A 6000-nucleotide genomic window follows, 5' to 3' on the forward strand; every position below is an offset into this window, starting at 1 on the left:
GCACCGTCACCATATTAGTGGCCCAGCTCTGCTCGCCAGGCAATCATTACGATTGCCACCGGTGGAAAAGCGGCAGACGGACTTTGCGTCTGCGGCGATACCCACCACCATCCTAATATGGAGGTGGGTAAATCTCATTGTGATGGCGAAACGATCGCCAATGCCAGCCCTGCGGTGGCAATCGTTCCGCCATCGTAATGAGCCCCTTGGTTTTCTTCATCAGCTTGTGCTGGTGATAATTGTATGATTTCATTATGTTTAGAGAGGTCCAGGGAGTCTTGTAAGCCATATGATATACTTTCTTCCTTACTATATGATTTTTCCTTCTATCATTTTCCTTGGTAGATCCTGTTTTCATATGTTGCTGATCTTTATATTTTTGAGGTCCATTGTTGTTGTTTACTTTCTCATTTCCTATCCCATTCATACCTAATTTTTTTATGGCATGACTAGGTGTTTGTACTATCGGTACTTTAATATTGTGGCACTGACAGTGACTACGATCTATTATACCAGCTTGCTCCTTCTTATTCTGCCCCGCCATTGTCTTGACTTCCGCTACCAGAGAACCAACTATACTTGGTAAATCTGAGATTTTAGCTATCATGTGGGCACAGGTTCAGGTGAGCATTTGGGTACCTCCATCAGACTGTGCCCTTACTACTAAGTTTGATAAATTAAGTAACTTGGAGTCAATCCCGGCTACATAGAGGGCAAGCGTATTCAGTAAATCTGCCTGAAAATTCAATGTTTCTGAATGATAGTTAAGAGCATTAGTTATAGTATTTGTACTGCAAAGGGGTAGCGCAGAATGAAATCAGGGCTGGTAGAAGGGGTAGACTAACCGAGGAATTTATGGACTTCAAACTAACATTTACCGAGGAAGGATACCTTGATATTATTCAGGTGCCGGCAGACAGAAAGCTTTACATACAATTCAGGCACGGCTCCCTGCCCCTACAAAATTTATTCACAAATTCTTGGTCAGGTAACACTGCCGAGACCAATGGCTGCCCTTGTTGCTCTGCTTCGATCGAATCAATTGGCCAGGCTCTTTCTGGCTCTCCTGCATATTCCAGACCTCGGAAAGGATTGCTAACCCCTATCTGTAAACAGATTGGAACCATTGACTTTGGGTCAGCTTTGCGCATCCTAAAATCAGACACAATGCCAATATTTGTGTGAGCAACAGCGTAGTTCCTGGGCCACATGTGGGGAATTAGAATAAAGGCCTAGAGGCTCATTTTGTCAGGCCCATAACACAGTACATCCCCATTAGGTTCTGCTGGTAGGGGAATTTAGTCTAACCATTATATAGTGCCGCTATCTGAGCAATGATTTATACTTTGATTCTTATGCGCTCTCGTGCCAGTGGAAGCATTATTGTAATGGTTCCATATACATTATTTTAGTGCTATAGCCTTAAATACTTTGTGCACTTACGTTTCACACAACCTGAATTGATTAGATAGGAGCTTTTTTAAAGCAATCATTGTACAGTTTTAGACTTAAGTGAAGGATTGTGTTCTTAAAGACAATTTGCTTGTGTTTTTCATATGTATTGAAGGTTTTAACTTATTTAATTTCTTACTGGGTTGTATATATGCATTTTGCACTTTTACGGTCTAACGACCGAATAAAGTTTATTTAATAGAATTGTTATAATATCCATGATGTTGAGCAGACTACCCCATATTCCTGTTTGGGGCTCTGTTGGGTTTTTTGCTACTGCAATAAAAAATGTCATCATTTTTAGCTAGTAATGCCAGGTCAGCTGAGTTAAGGGCATTGTACATAGAGTCGGCCTGCTCTGCCTTACTTTGTCCAATAATAGTGGGGTGCACTCTCAACATTGATTACCTCCTGGATCAGAGTCGGTTTCAGGTCAGGGTTAATAACTCCTGAAATTGGGCTCAATGGATGTATTTCAGTTCTGCTCTTAAGATCATGAGGGCTTGAAAAAGCTTCAGGTTTCATGAATTGTCCCTCCTCTGCTTTTTAAAAATTTGACAAGACTAACTTAGGTGGTAGTATAAGGGATGTCAATAATAGCTCAACACTTATAGTTGAATCAATGCTAGATGGTAGATTAATGACCATGTTAAGATGAGATCCTTTTCAACTCTGTAAATTATATCTACATTGGGATCGGTCACTAACTTTTGCACAGACTCTTTGGAGGCATTGGTGGCAATTATTGTCTCATTCACTAGCCCACTAGTTACCCTTCTTGGTTGAATCACTGTTGTACTTATGCTTTTATAACCAGTGGGCTAGAGCCCATCTCCAGAGTAGAGGTTACATTATGGGCTTTAGGTGATTTGCTTGGGCTTCTACCAACTATTGTAAGCTCATTTCCCGCTTCTTTTTTTCCTGTGAAAATTATGCAGTTGGTCATTATTGCATCAGGTTTTATATCGCTTAAGTCTGTCGCTTTTTTTGCTTTGTCTATTTTTGTTTGCACTCCATGGTCGTTTTTGCTTTCCCTAATTTTCCCAAAAGATTTGAAGTGATCTACGATGGTTGGCTGACAATTATGGCATTTTGGGAATCGTCCCTCAGAGGCATTTGAGGGGGTGGTTGGAGATGTTGCTGTGAGGTTAACCATATCCTGTTGGGGTTCTTGGACAACTACATAATGTCTCAGCTCCATTTTGGCCCAATCTTTGTTTCCATTGCTTTGTTTGTAGTTGGTGCATCTTCCCACGCAGACTGCCTAACCTCATGGCTTTCTTTACTGCGTATTCACAGGGCTCATTGCGTACTTTTTATTTTTAATGATCCCTTTCTCTTTTATCCTTAAAAGCTTTTGCTTTCTGTTTTGCCTTGCCTTTTTTTGTTTATCACGAGACTTACTGCATCATTCCTGTAACTAAGAGGTCCACGAGTGACGTGCTCCCGTAACGGCGTGGCTCAGGAGTAGGCGGACCTCTTGCGAAGGCAGTTTCAAACAGCAAAACAAGACCCAGGCGACAAGGGAAGAAAATGCCCAGGAAGCTGAGGCCCGCTTGTGACAGAGCAGGCATCAGGAGGGCCTCCAACCAACAGGGTCAAAACTGGACCCAGGTCAGGAACAGCTATCAGGGCCCACCCCAGCAAAGGAGGAGGCCTGCACACAAATGAGGGCTCCAGATCCTCTCAGGTCCGAGTCCTCAAATGGTAAGGAGGTGCAAACTACACTCCCTCAGAGCAAGCTGTGGATAAAAGATAGCTTGGCTGGAACGTCAAAAGGGGCAGTAGGCAGACCACAGGAAGGAGCTCCTAATGCCTCCTCAACTCAGGGCCCTTACAGCCTCACCCAGGGGGAGGACAGATGCCCACCAAACACGACTACGTCTAACAAAAATACCGCAATCTACGAGGTGGTGCTCACTCCTAGGTACACAGTCAAAGGCTCTTAAGACATCCTGAATAGTCCCAACCTTCTACGGCTATTCAGGCATGTCACCACACTGACACAGGTTATATTGGAAAAACTAGAGTGGATAAAATTTAGAAGGTTAGCCAGTGATACCCACAGAGATTCCCCTTAGTGGTATTCAGTCAACAGCGAATCCAACAGGTGGTCCTTGGTGAAGCTCAACAACTAGCAAGTTGGGGCATTGACATTCAAGCCTCAAGTCCGACGAAATACCCCCACGTTCTTGTCCCCCACTATGACAGTAGGGGGGCCACATCAATCCTGAAAGTAACATCCATCAACAGAACAGGAGAGATAAACAGCGCAGAGTGCAGACGAGTCCGCTCGAGCAGGCCTTAACTATAGGTTTCCAGGCAAAGGCATCCCTAACCAAAGCTAAAATCATGTTAGTATAGAAAGAATAAGAATATCAACTAGTGATCAACAACGGAAACTAACCCTCATCTCATGGAACCTCGCAGGGCTAAGCAAAACTCTTAGGGACAAGGCAACGCAGGACTACCTTGCAAAGGGGGACATATTGTGCTTCCAGGAAACCTGGGCAATGTCAACAACCCCATTTAGCAGCTACTACGAACACCATATAGCAGCAACAAAAAAGAACATCTCTGGATGCCCGTCAGGAGGCCTGTCGGTTTTCTTAAGCCACGCTCGTAAACTTAAAACAATAGTATTAAGAGTAAAAATTCCAGACCTCCAAGCCATGATAATTGAGGGACTTGGTTTGAGCCATCAGTCCCTTCACTTGCTGTTAATAAATTGCTACATTAATCCAACTAAGTGGTCAATTCCGAAGTTGTTTGGAAAGCATTCCAACCGAATCAGTACCAGAATGCTTTCCGGACGACTCGGATCAGGGGAGTCCGACCAAGTGATTTGGGTGCATCCGGATGCTTCCAGATACGATTCAGTCAGACTCCCATTGACTTCATTGGGACCCTGTGTTCCGAACGAGAACACTGGCTCCCATTGAAGGAAGAGGTGGCTGGGGCAAACCTTGCACCTTGTGGTAGGTACTCCCATGGTTCCTGCCACACTGTGCATGGTTGGGAAGGGGGTCTCTTGGGTACCCCCACAGGCCCGATTCGGAAGGCTCCACGTGAAGGGGGGCCTGCTATGGGCCCCCAAAGACAGATTTGGGCAGCCATTTCATTCTGGAGAAACCAAATCGGTACAGCTGTCCGAATTGGTCATCATACTTTCTCGCTCAGAAAGGGAGTCATTAGCTCTGTAGAATTCGAGACCAATAGACACGACGTGTCCAAATTCCTTTTGGAACTGATTCAAACAGCCCTAATGGTTTCCAGGGATCGTAACCGGTCATTGGTAAGTGTGTACGATTTGGTCGGAAACAAGGGTTCCGGGTCCGATTCGACAAACCCGAATGCGATTCGGAGCCCTCCGGAACGAGATCGGAATTGACCCCAAAGTGTCAAACGCAATATCACATGGAAACCTTAACCAGCACTCTGGAGTGTGGAAAAAGTATTAATTGAATTTGAACATTACGATGTAATCATTGCCGGAGATTTTAACACGAGAGGTCTGGACTACACTGTGGAGGCACTTAGAACTGGGAATAAGTTGGGGCCTTTAATCTCCCTTCTCAAACACTTCAAGCTTCAAAGGCCAATGTGTGCCTGCTTTCACCTGGCCTCACAACCAGAGGACATCCAGGAAACAATTGGCGGAACCACGGGAAAAGAGCAATTTGAAACTCTCAAAAGATTAAAATGGACTTTCCACCTCGGAGGCAGAGGGGCCGATTCACAGAACTAATCTGAGACAAAATCCCAAACTTACTACTTTTGGTATTCACAGAAGGCATTTAGTAGTAGTAAAGTTAGTTACTACTTTTGGTATTCACAGAAGGCATTTAAGTAGTAGTAAAGTTAGTAGTTTGCCTTGTTAGGATTTTGTCTTAAATTAGGATTTTGTCTTAAATTAGGATTTTGTCTTAAATTAGGATTTTGACTTAAATTAGGATTTTGTTTTAAATTAGGATTTTGACTTAAGTTAGGATTTTGTTTTAACACCAAAACTTAAGACAAAATCCTAACTTAACACAAAATTCTAAATTAAGACAAAATAGTAATTTAAGACAAATCCTAATTTAAGACAAAATCCTAACTTAAGACAAAATCCTAACTTAAGACAAAATACTAACTTAAGACAAAATGATAACTTAAGAAACAATACAAACTTTATCACTACTAAATGCCTTCTGTGAATACCATAAGTAGTAAGTTTAGGATTTTTTCTCAGATTAGTTCTGTGATTCATCCCTAGATTGTCAGAGTACATTGCATCAAGGAAAGAAGACCTCGAGACAGGCTCTATAACAATCATTATAGGCTTTTGGGAAACCCTGATGGCAGACCTACTGAAGACCCTGGGCAATGCCCCTCAAATAAAAAGGAGACGCTGCACAGAACCATTGCCCCCTGTTTTACAGACTGCGAAGTGTCTGATACAATGCAAACATGCCCTCAGGAAGGCAAACAAGGAAAAAAAAGAAAGGTGGTTCAACGTCAAAGGTGGCACCCATAACGGCTATGAGAACAGCATACAGGAAGAAA

The sequence above is a fragment of the Triturus cristatus genome, chromosome 2_2 (assembly GCF_964204655.1).
Source record: "Triturus cristatus chromosome 2_2, aTriCri1.1, whole genome shotgun sequence".
Taxonomy (NCBI): domain Eukaryota; kingdom Metazoa; phylum Chordata; class Amphibia; order Caudata; family Salamandridae; genus Triturus; species Triturus cristatus.